Raw genomic sequence first — 15812 nt, forward strand, 5'->3', positions numbered from 1 at the left:
GTCCTCAGACGTCCGACTGTGGCATGCTTGTTGTCTACTTTTGATTATAAGCCCTTTATGTGATGTCGCTCAGACGTCCGACTGTGGCATGCTTGTTGTTTACTTTTGATTATAAGCCCTTTATGTGATGTCGCTCAGACGTCCGACTGTGGCACGCACTGTCTTTTACATTCTATTATAAGCCCTTTATGAGGTGTCGCCTTGACGCCCGACTGCGGCATTGTTATTTCATTTTTACCCTTCCGAGGAGTCTTTCAGACACTCGATTGGCCCTCAGTTCGACCGAGTCATCGCTCCTACTCCAGTCAGAGCTGCACCGCCTGCCGCACCCGCACTGCCGCCTGTCGCACCCACGCCATCACCTCAGTGCAGTGCTACGCGCCTGGAGCCTACTAGGGAGGAGGTGGAGGTTGAGTCTCCTGCACCATTGGGACTTACCCTCGGCAAGGGGAAGGACATCTTCACCATCTCCGACTGAGTGCGCTTAGTAGCCGCGCGTTGTGCCTGCATGTATATTATGTTTTATGTACTTAAGTTTATAGTAGTTGTGTGCGCTGCATTTCGGAGGAGTGTGCTAGTCTAATAACATGTCAGGATGTGTACGCATATCCTGAGTGATGTATCGTATGTTTACGTATCGCGTGTAAGATATGTGCTAAGCAGTTCTTCTCCGTGCGAAATCGTTTATGTTTTCTTGAAAAAAAATCTTAAGGTCTTTTAACTTTTTTGCCTTTGCAAGATTTTCCTTGTGCCACACAATTCTTCTCATGATTTTTGCAACATAATACCCCAGAGTGGAAAATGTCATGTCCGTGGACTCGTTCCATGCCCAATCAACCAGAAGAAGTTTATGGAACACAGACCAGCAACAATTTCACTCAGGGACAGTCTAGTCAACAGGACAGTGAGGCAGCCTTATCTCAAGTATGCCGCCTTTTCGAACAAAGCCAGCAACAGCACCAAGAGATGATGAATCACGTCATCAATATGGGAAATCACCGTGAGCCATATCAACGACACTCCAAGTTGTCTGAATTACAGAAGACTCGCCCTCCAACGTTTTCTCACACTGATAGGCCGCTTGAAGCCGATGATTGGCTTCGAGACATCGAAAGAAAGCTGATTATTGCGCAGTGTTCAGATCATGAGAAGGTGCTTTATGCACCCCATTACCTTACTAGAGCAGCTGCCGCATGGTGGGAAAACTTCCTACACATGCATCCCAGTGAACACAACATCACCTGGGAAGAGTTTAAGGAAGGCTTTCGTGGGGCACACATCCCCAGGAGCATCATAAAAACCAAGAAAAGAGAATTTGATGACCTCAAGCAAAGAGGCATGTCAGTGACAGAATACAACGGTCAGTTTACCCAACTATCTCGTTATGCTTACGATGAGCATATGACTGAGAACAAGAGGATGGAAAAATTTCTGGGCGGCCTGGCGCCAGCATTAAGATGCCAACTGGTCGTACACACTTTCCCAGATTTCAAAACTCTGGTTGACAAGGCCATTACCTTGGAGAATGAGCGCCGCAGTCTGGAAGATATTCGTAAGCGAAAGAGGGACAAGACGACTCTTGCTCGCAACAATCGAAGCAAGACGGAGGTTCAGAGGGTTGAAGCAAGAAAATCCATGACTACTGATCTAAGGCCAACCAGACAGTTTCATTCCAGGGACAAGGACTTCACATACCGTCCAGGGGTCACTTGCTATGCTTGTGGTGAAGAAGGGCACTATGCCAAATAGTGCCCAAAACCAAGGAACTCGGCCCCCAAGCCGAACAATGGTGGGAATAATCCAGCCCCCAAGCGCAACAATTTCAATCCCAACAACAATCACAGGAAGGGTCACTTGAACCATGTGACCAGGGAAGAAGCGCAGAATGCCCCAGACATCGTGCTCGGTACGTTCCCTGTCAACACAGTACCTGCCACGGTTTTGTTTGATTCTGGAGCTTCTCACTCGTTCGTTTCGAAGAGTTTCGTTTTGCAACATGGTTTTCCGATACTTCCCTTGGAAAAATCTATGATCATCAAGTCCCCCGGAAATAAGCAGATTGCTCAGAGTTACTGCCAAGGAGTGATCATTGAGTTCGAAGGATTAAAGTTTCAGGCTAATCTCATCGTGTTGGAAAATAAAGGACTGGATGTCATCCTAGGGATGGACTGGTTAACCACCAACAAGGGATTTATTGATTGTTTCAATCGGACTGTGATTCTCACTCATCATCACGGCAAGACAATAAAGGTTACAGCTCAAGAGAGACCACGGTCACGGCAACCAAAGGTGAACAAAGTGGACATTTCAGAATTGAGAAAAGTTCCAGTGGTGTGCGAATTTCCCGACGTATTCCCTGAAGAACTACCAGGCATGCCACCAGACCGAGAGATAGAGTTCAGCATTGAACTAGCACCTGGCACCACTCCCATCTATAAGAAACCTTATAGAATGGCACCCTCAGAATTGGCAGAATTGAAGAAGCAAATAAAGGAATTACTGGACAAAGGATTTATTCGAGCCAGCTCCTCACCATGGGGTTCGCCAGTATTATTCGCCAAGAAAAAGGATGGGACACTGAGATTGTGTATAGACTACCGAGCTCTCAATATGGTCACCATCAAAAACAAATATCCAATGCCACGGATAAATGATTTGTTTGACCAGCTCGCGCAAGCCAAGGTGTTCTCAAAAATTGATTTGAGATCGGGATATCATCAATTGAAAGTACGGACAGAAGATATCCCTAAGACAGCATTCACATCCAGATACGGATTATATGAGTTCACAGTAATGCCTTTTTGACTGACGAACGCCCCTGCATATTTCGTCCACCTCATGAACAAAGTGTTTACGAAATTCATGGACAAATTTGTTGTGGTGTTCATTGACGATATTCTGGTATATTCAAGGACACCAGAAGAGCATGCTGAACATCTCAGAATTGTTTTGGGAGAATTAAGGAAACATAAATTGTACGCCAAATTTAGCAAGTGTGAATTTTGGCTAAGGCAAGTTGGTTTCCTAGGCCATATATTAAACCAAGAAGGCGTGGCCGTAGACCCAGAAAAAGTCAAAGCCATACTTGACTGGAAACCACCAGCCAACGTGACAGATGTACGGAGTTTCCTTGGAATGGCCGGATATTACAGAAGATTTATTGAAGGATTCTCAACTGTGGCAAAACCAATGACCCAGTTGTTCAAGAAAGACAAGAAATTTGTATGGACGGAAGCATGCGAGAAGAGCTTCCAAGAACTCAAGAAGAAACTAACAACAGCACCAGTTTTGACCGTGCCAGACATACATAAGAGTTTTGAAGTGTTTTGTGACGCGTCCCGGAAGGGCCTCGGATGCGTGCTGATGCAGGATGGCAAAGTTGTCGCGTATGCTTCCAGGCAACTACGGAAGCATGAGGAAAATTATCCTACTCATGACTTGGAACTAGCAGCGGTCATCCATGCACTCAAGGAATGGAGGCACTTTCTGTTGGGAAACCGTTGTGAAATATATACGGACCATAAGAGCCTCAAATATATTTTCACACAGCCAGAGCTAAATTTACGGCAACGACGCTGGTTGGAATTGGTCAAGGACTATGATGTCGGCATTCACTACCATCCAGGGAAGGCCAACGTAGTGGCAGATGCCCTTAGTCGGAACCCCAGCCCGGGCAACGACAGTCCACAGAACTTGAGACCTGAGTTTCAGCAGGAGTTCGCTAGACTCAACATGGTGTTAGTCTCTGAGGGCAATGTATCAAATCTGGAGATACAACCCACCCTAATGGAACAAATTAAGAAGGCTCAGCAGGGACATCCCAGCATCGAAGGTATAAAGAGGAAGATGAACCTTGGCAAGACTTCAGAGTTCGTCACAGACAATGAAGGAATATTATGGTACGGGGACAGAATTTGCGTACCAAACATTGAGGAACTCAAGCAACAAATCCTAACCGAAAGCCACACCGCTCCATACTCGATCCACCCTGGAGGAACCAAGATGTACAAAGACATTCAGGAAAGATTTTGGTGGCACGGTATGAAAAGGGATATAGCCGCATTTATTGCTTGTTGCGATTCTTGTCAGCGCATTAAAGCCGAGCATCAAAAGCCAGCAGGGCTACTCCAGCCAAACAGGATACCTGAGTGGAAATGGGATGAAATTGGAATGGACTTCATCGTCGGACTACCTCGATCGCAACGCGGAAATGATGCCATATGGGTCATCACAGATAGGCTAACCAAGGTAGCACATTTCATTCCCGTGAAGACGACCTACTCCACTCAAAGGCTAGCCAAGCTTTATCTCTCCTGTATAGTTTGTTTGCATGGAGTCCCAAAAACCATAATATCCGACAGAGGCACTCAATTTGTCTCTAAATTTTGGGATCACCTACAACAAGCTCTGGGCACGCAACTAGCACTCAGTACAGCGTACCACCCTCAGACTGATGGACAGACGGAACGCGTAAACCAGATCCTAGAGGACATGCTGAGAGCCTGTGTGCTCACCTATGGATCCAGTTGGGAAGAAAGTCTGCCCTATGCCGAGTTTGCTTACAACAACAGTTATCAAGCCAGTCTGCAAATGGCACCTTTTGAAGCACTGTATGGACGAAGGTGTCGTACCCCGCTAAATTGGTCAGAAACAGGTGACAGTCGTATCTTCGGCCCAGACATGCTCAAGGAAGCCGAGCAGAAGGTTAAACAGATAAGGGACAGACTCAAGACAGCCCAAAGCCGACAGAAGAGCTATTACGATCACAAACACCGTGAGGTCAGCTTTGAACCCGGTGATTATGTATACCTCCGAGTGTCTCCTATGAGGGGCCTGCAACGGTTCAAAATTAAGGGGAAGCTAGCCCCGAGATTTATTGGACCCTTCTGTATAGTTGCACGAAGAGGCACAGTAGCCTACAAACTAGACCTACCCAACGAGCTGTCAGACGTCCATGATGTGTTCCACGTCTCACAGTTGAGGAAATGTGTGAGTAACCCGGAAAGGCATGTATCTCATGAGAGCATTGATGTACAACCAGATCTCACCTACAGAGAGCGGCCAGTAAAAATATTGGAAGAGTCTGAAAGGAGGACCCGTCAGAAAACAACAAAAAATTTCAAGGTTCAGTGGAGCAACCACACCGAGGATGAAGCTACATGGGAAAGGGAAGATTTTCTCCAGGCAGAGTATCCATACCTATTTGAGGATCAGCTGAAATCTCGAGGACGAGATTTTTCGTAAGGGGGTAGGTGTTGTGACACCCAAAATTTTATTTGGCTTTTCAAAACTTTTATTTGATTTGAGGGAGGATATTTAAATTTTCTTCTAAAGAACTCTCCCTCTCAAAAAATTTCTTTTGTGAAAAATATTTTTGTTTGGATTCACCCAAGATTTGACTTTTGGTCTTGGAGGTTTTTCATCTCATGTTGGCTCAAATGTTTTTCATTTGGAAAAATATTTTTGAAAATCTTTTAAATAGCCCTATGGCATTTGGGATGATCCTTTCCTCTTTCAAAAATCCCTCTTGCCATGACCCAAGTGGAAATCCCCTCCCAAAAGCCTTTCCCCATCTTTGGATCATGATATACTTCAAATCCAGCAGTTTGAACCTCCACATAATTTCTCTCCCATTTAATTCTTATCAAAAATAATTTCTGCCCTTTATTCTAGCTCTTGGAGATTTACAAAGGAGCTACCCTTTCTACTTTGAGTTTGGCCTCCAAACAAGTTTCCCTAGCTAGTCCTTTGAGCCCTCAACCAGGATCCATGAAGATCCACTGGTCTCCGGTTCAAAATTTTCAAATTATTCTTGCTGCAAGTTTGGACCTTATTTGCCAATTTGATGAAATCCATTTGAATTCTTCTCCTAAAAATCTGAGAAAATTCAGGCAGTCTCTGGGTGCATTGAGAGGTCACCTCACCAAGTCCCAGCTCCAGAAAAAAATTTCTTCATGCCAAATCATTTCATCGAACACCTACAGAGCACTGTTCCTGTCAAGTTCAGTTTTTTAGAGAAACAGTTTCAGTGAGCACTGTCGTTTTCTTCAAAACCCGACGTTGATCTCGCCAGTGCCGCGGTGGCGCCTTGCTCCCTGTCCTCTCCTTCTTATCCCTGCGCCGCACGATCTCCTGGAGCCTTGCGGGCGTCGGCGACGAGCAGGAGGAGGTGCGCCACCCGTGAGCGACGGCAGCGGCGGCTTTGCGGCTGCCAGAGAGAGGCGCAGCGTGGACGGCGCCGCCCAGCGCCGCCCAAGCCACCGGAGGCCGCCGCGTGGCCTTCCACTCCTCCGTGCACACTGCCATCCTTCGTCGTGAACTGGTAGGCGCGGAGCGCGCTCTCTGCCGCCGCCGTGCCCGTACAGCCGCCCCGTCGAGGATCGACGCATTACGCCAAGCCCGACCGAGGTTTAGCGGGGGAACGGCACCAGTGAACCTCCCTGATGCTGCCTGGCCACTTAAACCCCCTGCCCAACCACTGCCTCGCCGTAATCGCTCGCCGGAGAAATCCCGTCCACGGCCACCCCCTCGGATCGCCTATAAATAGAGGCCCCGAGCTCGAACTCGAACCCACACCACCAAGACCACGCCAAGCCACTGGTAGAGCCTCGAGGGAGCCTTCTGCCCCAACTCCGGCCGCCTCGACCCGCCACGGGATCCAGCTCGATTCGCTCCCGTGCGTGCACCTCTACCTCTCAGCTCTTGCCAGTAGCTTCCTTATGCATCCACTCTCCTGACCCGCGCTTCAATTTGGAATTTGCAGCGCCCACCGGAGTTCTCCACCATCGCCCGAACCACCGTCCGCCGGAGGAAGTGTCGCCGTCGACGTGGTGCTCTCCGACGGCCAAGTCCACCACCCACCGACGCGGAAGGACACACTGAACCTCTTGGTACCCTCCGATCTCCCTGCCTCGCCGTGGTTCAACGCCGGCGACCACCGCAGCCTTCGGGCGCCGGCGAACTTTTTAAACCTGACGTGTGGACCCCCCCGTCAGCCTCTCTTCTGTTTCCCTCTCGAAACGTTTTCTGTTGGCGCCTTCGGGCAAATACGTTTTCTCTTTGGGCTGGCGCATTCCTTTCCGAACCGTTTTCTGTTTTCTCATTTAAGTCCCTGGACCTTTTCTGTTTCATCATAGATCAGTCCCTGGACTAAAACCCTTATAACTTTTTAATAAAAGGTGATTTTTGATTGATTCTTTTTCTGACAGTTTTGTATTTTTGTCTAGTTTTTTATAGTATTTATTTGGAAAAAATTTGGAACAATTTTTATGCACGCGATGATTTTCACGTTAGAGTACGTGTTCGCTATACCGTAGGTTCCGGAGGAGGTGACGGAGCCGCGAACTTCGCCTAGCTAGACTCCGACTTCTCCGAACCAGGCAAGCATGTTTGAACCTTTGATATGATAGGTGTTTTGCATGTTTGCTTGAATGGTTTGTGCATGGCATATGAGCATCGGTGAGTATCTCGTTGCATGTAAGGCAACTATCCGTGTGTTCCGAAGTTACTGTGATCTCTGATGAGTGATGGCCTAGTCATGTGGTGACATGAAAGGCAGTAGGGTGGTATTGTTGTATCATGCCAGCCTTACGTCATCCGATAAACTCCGACGTTGACATGGACTGAGTCACGTCACCGTTCTTTCCCTTTCGTGCTGCCACATGTTTTCTGCAAAGAATACGGTTTAGTAAGTTGGTAACCTCTTTCAGTGTACACACCAAATAGAGGGGCCGGGATGAGGGTTCCATGGCCCTGGATTAAAGCCAGTCATCCGGTCAGGGAGCATGGGTGTTTCCGGTTGGGACCGAGAGGGGGGCACCCCTTAGAGCGCGCGTATATAAATTTGATCCCATGCTACGCGAGGTTGTAGCCTCCCCGACTCAAGGTTTTTCTTGAACGTTGCCGAGGGTGATTCCTGGCTTCGGAATGTTGAATGGGTGTGTACTGGTTAGATGTGTTTCTTCCAAAACACCGTAAACGGAACTAGTCCCCGTGACTACTGAAATCCGTTGGCTGTGGTTAAAGTACAAACTCTGCAGAGTCAAACCTTTCCGAGTCATCGTGTCCATGGTCAAGGACCATGGCCAGTATATCCATATCCATGTCAATCCTCGTGCTAAATCCCCGGTGAGCAAGCTTGAGTGGTAAACCCGGTTGTATTGTTATTCCTGTGGATGGACTAACCCTTATTTTATCTCGTACCTGAATATTTTCCTTGAATGAATTAAATTCATGAGCTACTGAGATAAGCCCTTTATGTGATGTCGCTCAGACGTCCGACTGTGGCATGCTTGTTGTTTACTTTTGATTATAAGCCCTTTATGTGATGTCCTCAGACGTCCGACTGTGGCATGCTTGTTGTCTACTTTTGATTATAAGCCCTTTATGTGATGTCGCTCAGACGTCCGACTGTGGCATGCTTGTTGTTTACTTCTGATTATAAGCCCTTTATGTGATGTCGCTCAGACGTCCGACTGTGGCACGCACTGTCTTTTACATTCTATTATAAGCCCTTTATGAGGTGTCGCCTTGACGCCCGACTGCGGCATTGTTATTCATTTTTACCCTTCCGAGGAGTCTTTCAGACACTCGATTGGCCCTCAGTATTACTTTTGGATTTAGGGAGGACTACCGCCCGACTTCTCTTTTATTTCCCATGCATCATTATCTCATTGTCTGAGTGTGCTTGTTAATCTGTTCATACGCATCATGTTTACATTTGTTATATCTTATGTCCGAACTGTCTTGCGAGTACTTTCATAGTACTCACCTGGCTTGTTGATTTGGGCAGATATTGACGAAGGCGATCTCATGGATGAAGAGTTTGATAGCGAGTCGACGCCTAGAGGAGTCCCAGTCAGTCCCGTGTGATCCTGGATATTGGTCACTTGTATTATATACGCTTCCGCCACCCGCAATAAGTATCCTCGAGCCTCACTTCGGCGCTCGAAGAGCTGTTAGTTTCAGGAGTCATGTCACCCACTTCACTGTGATATATCCACCACCGCTTTTATCGTGAGTTAGTAGTTATGCCACCCTATCCGCCTTTATGTATTATTGGCGCGTTTGTAATAAATTGTTGAGCAGTCTCCGCTCAACCTTGTATTATATCTAGTACTCCTGGTTTTTCTTCTGTGATCAAGATATTGTCTACCAGTGAGAAGAAATTCTTCTTTACTGGTCCGTAAAAGGGATCGGTCTCTCAATAAATATTTTTATTGGAAAACCGGTTGTGATATCCCTCTCCAAGGCAATGCGGCGCCCATCATCATCATGCCTAGCTAGGAGCGTTAAACGTTAGCGCTTGTTGGGAGGCAACCCAATTTTATTTTTGTTTCTTGCTTTTTGTTTTTGTTTAGTAATAAATAATCCATCTAGCCTCTGGTTAGATGTGGTTTCATGTTTTAATTAGTGTTTGTGCCAAGTAGAACCTTTGGGAAGACTTGGGTGAAGTCTTTGTGATCTTGCTGTAAAAAACAGAAACTTTAGCGCTCACGAGATTAGCTGCCATTTTTTAATGGAGACTGATTTTCGGTTGATTCTTTTTGCAGATGATTAATAGACAAATTCCTCAGGTCCACCAATTTATTTAAGATTTTTGGAGTTCCATAAGTATACGTTTGATACAGATTACTACAGACTCTTCTGTTTTTGACAGATTCTGTTTTCTATGTGTTGTTTGCTTATTTTGATGAATCTATGAATAGTATCAGAGGGTATGAACCGTAGATAAGTTGGAATACAGTAGATATTACACCAATATGAATTTAGAATGAGTTAACAACAGTACCTAAGTGGTGATTTATTTTCTTATACTAACGGAGCTTACGAGTTTTCTGTTAAGTTTTGTGTTGTGAAGTTTTCAAGTTTTGGGTAAAGATTCGATGGACTATGGAATAAGGAGTGGCAAGAGCCTAAGCTTGGGGATGCCCAAGGCACCCCAAGGTAATATTCAATGACAACCAAAAGCCTAAGCTTGGGGATGCCGCGGATGGCATCCCCTCTTTCGTCTTCGTTCATCGGTAACTTTACTTGGAGCTATATTTTTATTCACCACATGATATTTGTTTTGCTTGGAGCATCATTTTATTTTCTTTTGTTTTGCTTTCTGTATGAATAAAATACCAATATCTGAAATTCTTCAATGAGAGAGAGTCTTCACATAGCTACATAATTATTTAACTACTCATTGATCTTCACTTATATCTTTTTGGAGTAGTTTCTCATTTACTCGTGTGCCTTACTTATATCCTATGAGTAAATGGTTGAATGTCATAAATCTGAAATTATATATGTTTCATATGCCTTTACCATGAGGAGTAATGCCTTCACATATAAGAAGTAGAGGTGGTAAATTTTTTGAAGGTTAGCAAACATTGTATTGGTCACTTGAACAATTCATGAAAGAATATTGAAGGAAGAGAGATTTCACATATAAATATACTATCTTGGACATCTTCTATGATTGTGAGCCCCATTAATTATTTTCAAACCTGAGCAAATTAGTTGAAATTGGACAAGGAAGACAACATAATGAGTTATGCTTGGGTATATTTGTATAGAAGTTATATTGTTATGGATCCGCTAACATGTGGTGCTTGCTATTTAGAATCCTTTGCTAGCCAAAATATATGTACTAAGCGGAAATACTGCTTGTGCATCCAAATTCATTGAACCAAGTTTATTCCATGAGTGTCCACCATATCTACATATATGCGGTATTTACCTGTCGTTCCAAGTAAATTTGCATGTGCCAAACTCTAAACCTTCAAATAATAATCTGTTTTGTATGCCCGAATCGCTCATGTAGCGACTAGGGGCTGTCAGTATCTTCCATGCTAGGTGGGTTATTCTCACGATGAGTGGACTCCGCTCATCATTCACGAGAAAATGGCTGGTAACTGGGATGCCCAGTCCTATGATCAAAAGATCAAAAACAAATTCGCAAATAATTTAAACAAAACTCCCCCAGGATAGTTGGACGGCACCCGTTGTTTCGGACAAGCCGTGGAGTGTGATTGTCGGTGGTGGGGGAGTAAAATATCTACCTTTCTGTTTGGGAACTTCCTATAATGTATCTAGTATGGAAGATATTGGGAACTCTTGGTTGTTATGTTGACAATGAAAGCATACCTCTCAAAATTATTTTCATCTCTGTTTTAGCTTCGGGCTCTGGCACCTCTGCAAATCCCTGCTTCCCTCTGCGAAGGGCCTATCTTTTACTTTTATGCAAGAGTCAGTAGTATTCCTTCTCATTCCAACCTACTTTTTATTTGGCAAGCATTATGTGGTGGAGAAAGATCTAAGCATATATGGCCATTCAAATATATTTGATCATGAATTATTATTGTTGACAATTATCTATATGATAAATAAGTTGGGAGGCGAAACATTAAGCCCCTATCTTTCTCTGTGTTCGATGGATGCTATTTGTTCTAAAAATATGCTTTGAGTGGTAGCAATCATGGAAGACTATATGATAGTTGAGTATGTGGGATTTGCTAAATCAAAGCTCTTACATAGACCCTTCCTGAAAATAAAATGAATTGCAATTGTTTGATGACTGAGAACTGTTTTTTAGTTTTCAAGAAAGTTTATGATCTATACTTTAACATGTGAATAGCTTGTTACTTGATCATGAGAAGCTTTATGATATGAGCTACTGTTATGACATATAATGATGCTAGAAAAGGTGATTGAAATTATCATTGATCAAACTTGTGCACCTGCTAGCATTCACACTTCATAAATTATTTCTTTTATCATTTACCTACTCGAGGACGAGCAGGAATTAAGCTTGGGGATGCTGATACGTCTCCAACGTATCTATAATTTATGAAGTATTCATGCTATTATATTATCCTTCTAGGATGTTTTATATGCATTTATATGATATTTTATATGATTTTTGGGACTAACCTATTAACCTAGAGCCCAGTGCCAGTTTCTGTTTTTTCCTTGTTTTTGAGTATCGCAGAAAAGGAAAACCAAACGGAGTCCAATTGACCTGAAACTTGACGGAGCTTATTTTTGGACCAGAAGAAGGCCATGGAGTAAAAGAGTTGGGCCAGAAGAGTCCCGGGCTGCCCACGAGGGTGGGAGGCGCGCCCACCCCCTGGGCGTGCCCCCTACCTCGTGGACAACCCGGAGACCCCCTGACTTGTTCTCGATGCCAAAACCTCTTATATATACAGAAACCCCCAGAACATAACCTAGATCTAGAGTTCCGCCGCCGCAAGCCTCTGTAGCCACCGAAAACCAATCTAGACCCGTTCCGGCACCCTGCCGGAGGGGGGAATCCCTCTCCGGTGGCCATCTTCATCATCCCGGTGCTCTCTATGACGAGGAGGGAGTAGTTCACCCTCGGGGCTGAGGGTATGTACCAGTTGCTATGTGTTTGATCTCTCTCTCTCTCTCTCGTGTTCTTGAGGTGGTACGATCTTGATGTATCGCGAGCTTTGCTATTATAGTTGGATCTTATGATGTTTCTCCCCTTCTACTCTCTTGTAATGGTTTGCGTTTTCCCTTTGAAGTTACCTTATCGGATTGAGTCTTTAAGGATTTGAGAACACTTGATGTATGTCTTGCATGTGCTTATCTGTGGTGACAATGGGATATCACGTGATCTACTTGATGTATGTTTTGGTGATCAACTTGCGGGTTGCGTGACCTCGTGAACTTATGCATAGGGGTTGGCACACATTTTTGTCTTGACTCTCCGGTAGAAACTTTGGGGCACTCTTTGAAGTACTTTGTGTTGGTTGAATAGATGAATCTGAGATTGTGTGATGCATATCGTATAATCATACCCGTGGATACTTGTGGTGACATTGGAGTATCTAGGTGACATTAGGGTTTTGGTTGATTTGTGTCTTAAGGTGTTATTCTAGTACGAACTCTAGGATAGATTGAACGGAAAGAATAGCTTCGTGTTATTTTACTACGGACTCTTGAATAGATCAATCGGAACGGATAACTTTGAGGTGGTTTCGTACCCTGCCATAATCTCTTCGTTTGTTCTCTGCTATTAGTGACTTTGGAGTGACTCTTTGTTGCATGTTGAGGGATAGTTATATGATCCAATTATGTTATTATTGTTGAGAGAACTTGCACTAGTGAAAGTATGAACCCTAGGCCTTGTTTCAACACATTGCAATACCGTTTACGCTCACTTTTATCATTAGTTACCTTGCTGTTTTTATATTTTCAGATTACGAATACTCATATCTATCATCCATATTGCACTTGTATCACCATCTCTTCGCCGAACTAGTGCACCTATTCAATTTACCATTGTATTGGGTGTGTTGGGGACACAAGAGACTCTTTGTTATTTGGTTGCAGGGTTGTTTGAGAGAGACCATCTTCATCCTACGCCTCCCACGGATTGATAAACCTTAGGTCATCCACTTGAGGGAAATTTGCTACTGTCCTACAAACCTCTGCACTTGGAGGCCCAACAACGTCTACAAGAAGAAGGTTGCGTAGTGGACATTAGGGGGCGTGGGAGAGATAGCACGAGAAATGAGAGTGGTCTAGAGAGAGAGAGTCGAATATGACGTCACGGCGAGAGATTCCCTTGAGTGTGTATATGCAAGGGGGGAGTGGATAGAGGCACCAGGAGAATATTTTTTGTGTGTGTGGTGTCTGTGTTGGTATGTGTGGGTGTGAGAAGATAATGAGACATGGGGGCAGAGGGTGTGTCACCGCGTGAGGTCTGGTGGGTCGAGGTGAGGCCCTTCGTTCGGTTCCGTCCTGTGCCACATTGGTCGGCCCGTGACGCATTTAGGGAGACCCATGGATGACTAGTCATACAAGACAAAGATAGCATAATTGTGAAGGACTCTGTGTCCACTGACAAAGCCGGCTAGGATTTGTAACCCTAGGTTCTCGGACTAAGGTAACCCCTTTATCTATGATATTACTATTCATCCAACCTAACTTTAAGGGGCATCCTACAGAATGCTCTGCTAGAATCATACTCGTCGATTAGGAAGAGTGGTGTGAGACAATGCGTGAGAGACGGGCCTAAAGATAATGTGCGTACAGGAGACACGTAGGCAGGTCTATGTATATAGAAAGGGTCGATGGGGATTGTGCATGTGTATGCTTGTGAGAGGAAGAGTGCTTGTGATAAAGGTTAGTGAAAAATGTCGTAAATGGTTACGAGAGGGAGGGAGGATTATATCGAGAGCATGTGTGCGAGAAAGACACCTCGGGAGAGAGTGTGTGAGCATGTGTGAGAGACCACCGATGGAGAGTGGAACGACATGTAAAAGACTGCTGTACACATTGATTAAAGATATAAATTGTATCCAAATATTAGGATGGGATCATGATATTTGCAGTTCGTGTAAGGAACGGTCATTGATCCATCAGACATCTAGATTCTATCGAATTTGAGCATGTCTATGTTATTATTCGACACAATTGATCCACACAGTTAGTATTTTGAACTCCAGACAATGCATCGCTTTAGCAATCGAATATAAACGTGAGTATAGTTCATGTTGTGTGTGTAAAGCACATTATACATACGAAAGTTACACAATGAACATTATAAATAGCTACCTATGAACTAGCATACATTTGAATTCAACTTAAGGTGGTTTAAAAAATCGAATTCAACATGAAGTCCATTCAATTGTTTGAATTTGGTATCATGGCATTTGTAAAACATACCTAAATTATGGGGGCACCAATCTTTGCTCTGATTTTGTACATAATAGCATATGTAGTCCTGTACAAAATAGATTCAAATTTAGCTCCTCCATTCCAAAATAATCATAGTTATAGGATTTTCAAGTGTCAAAATTTCAAAAAGAAGCGGATAATTTAATGAGGTTTTCAAACATACAAGGTCAAATTTAACGTTGTCTATTTAGTTCAATCCTCAAAGTTCAAGAGTACTCTAAACGTGAATGCTTGTGTTTCAAAATTTCAAACGAAGCGCAAAAAGAGCCTCTACTCGCCCGAAACCGCGTGAGACCAATGTTTAGTAGTACAAGGAAATTACTTTTCTAATAACTCCGACCCGTGAAACCTACCGACCCGACGTCCAAAGGTCTAAGCCGGGGTAGGTTTGTAGCTTCATCTAGACGCCACGCAACCGCCTCCGAAAAACATTCATACACAATGGCCGCCTAAGCACACATGCGCGCGACCGAAGTCGCTCCCGCCCACTATTTGGGACACCTGGGATTACCATCCTACCCCCGACCCGCAGTAGGTCCGAAATTTAAGAGGGGGCAAAATTTGTACTTTCCCCAAATTTCAAACAAGCGCGTCCCATCTTCTGTTCAAAAAAGCCAAAACAAGTGCGTCCCAGACCGAAACATGGTTCTCCCCCTCCCCCCCCGCCCACCCGTCCGATTCCCCATTCGTACTCCGTGGGCGCAAAAAATACCTCTCCACCAGCCGCGAAACCCAGTTGTCCTCCGTCCGCCACCCCATCCCACCCATCAACCGCCGCCCTCCTCCATCACGCCAGAGCCGATACCCCGACGTCATCGTCCACCGCAACCTCAACCGTAACACCCTCCGCGGCTAGTAGTTGAAGCCGAGGCCGAGCCGTCCGTACCCGAGCCAGTTCAACCACGCCGTCCTGCGTCTCACCACTGCCGCTCCAACTTCGCCACCCTCCACCACACCGGAGCTTTTCCTGCTACGCCGTCCTTCGCCGCCTCGGATCTGCTTCCCCTCCGCCGATATACGGCCACGGCAACACAGTCAACAATTTGGCCATGGGTTTGTTCAAGGATCCACGGTTCTCCAAAACATCGGTTCCCCCAGGAGAAAAAATAAGATCGCCG

This window comes from Triticum aestivum, chromosome 6D (assembly GCF_018294505.1).
Source record: "Triticum aestivum cultivar Chinese Spring chromosome 6D, IWGSC CS RefSeq v2.1, whole genome shotgun sequence".
NCBI lineage: Eukaryota > Viridiplantae > Streptophyta > Magnoliopsida > Poales > Poaceae > Triticum > Triticum aestivum.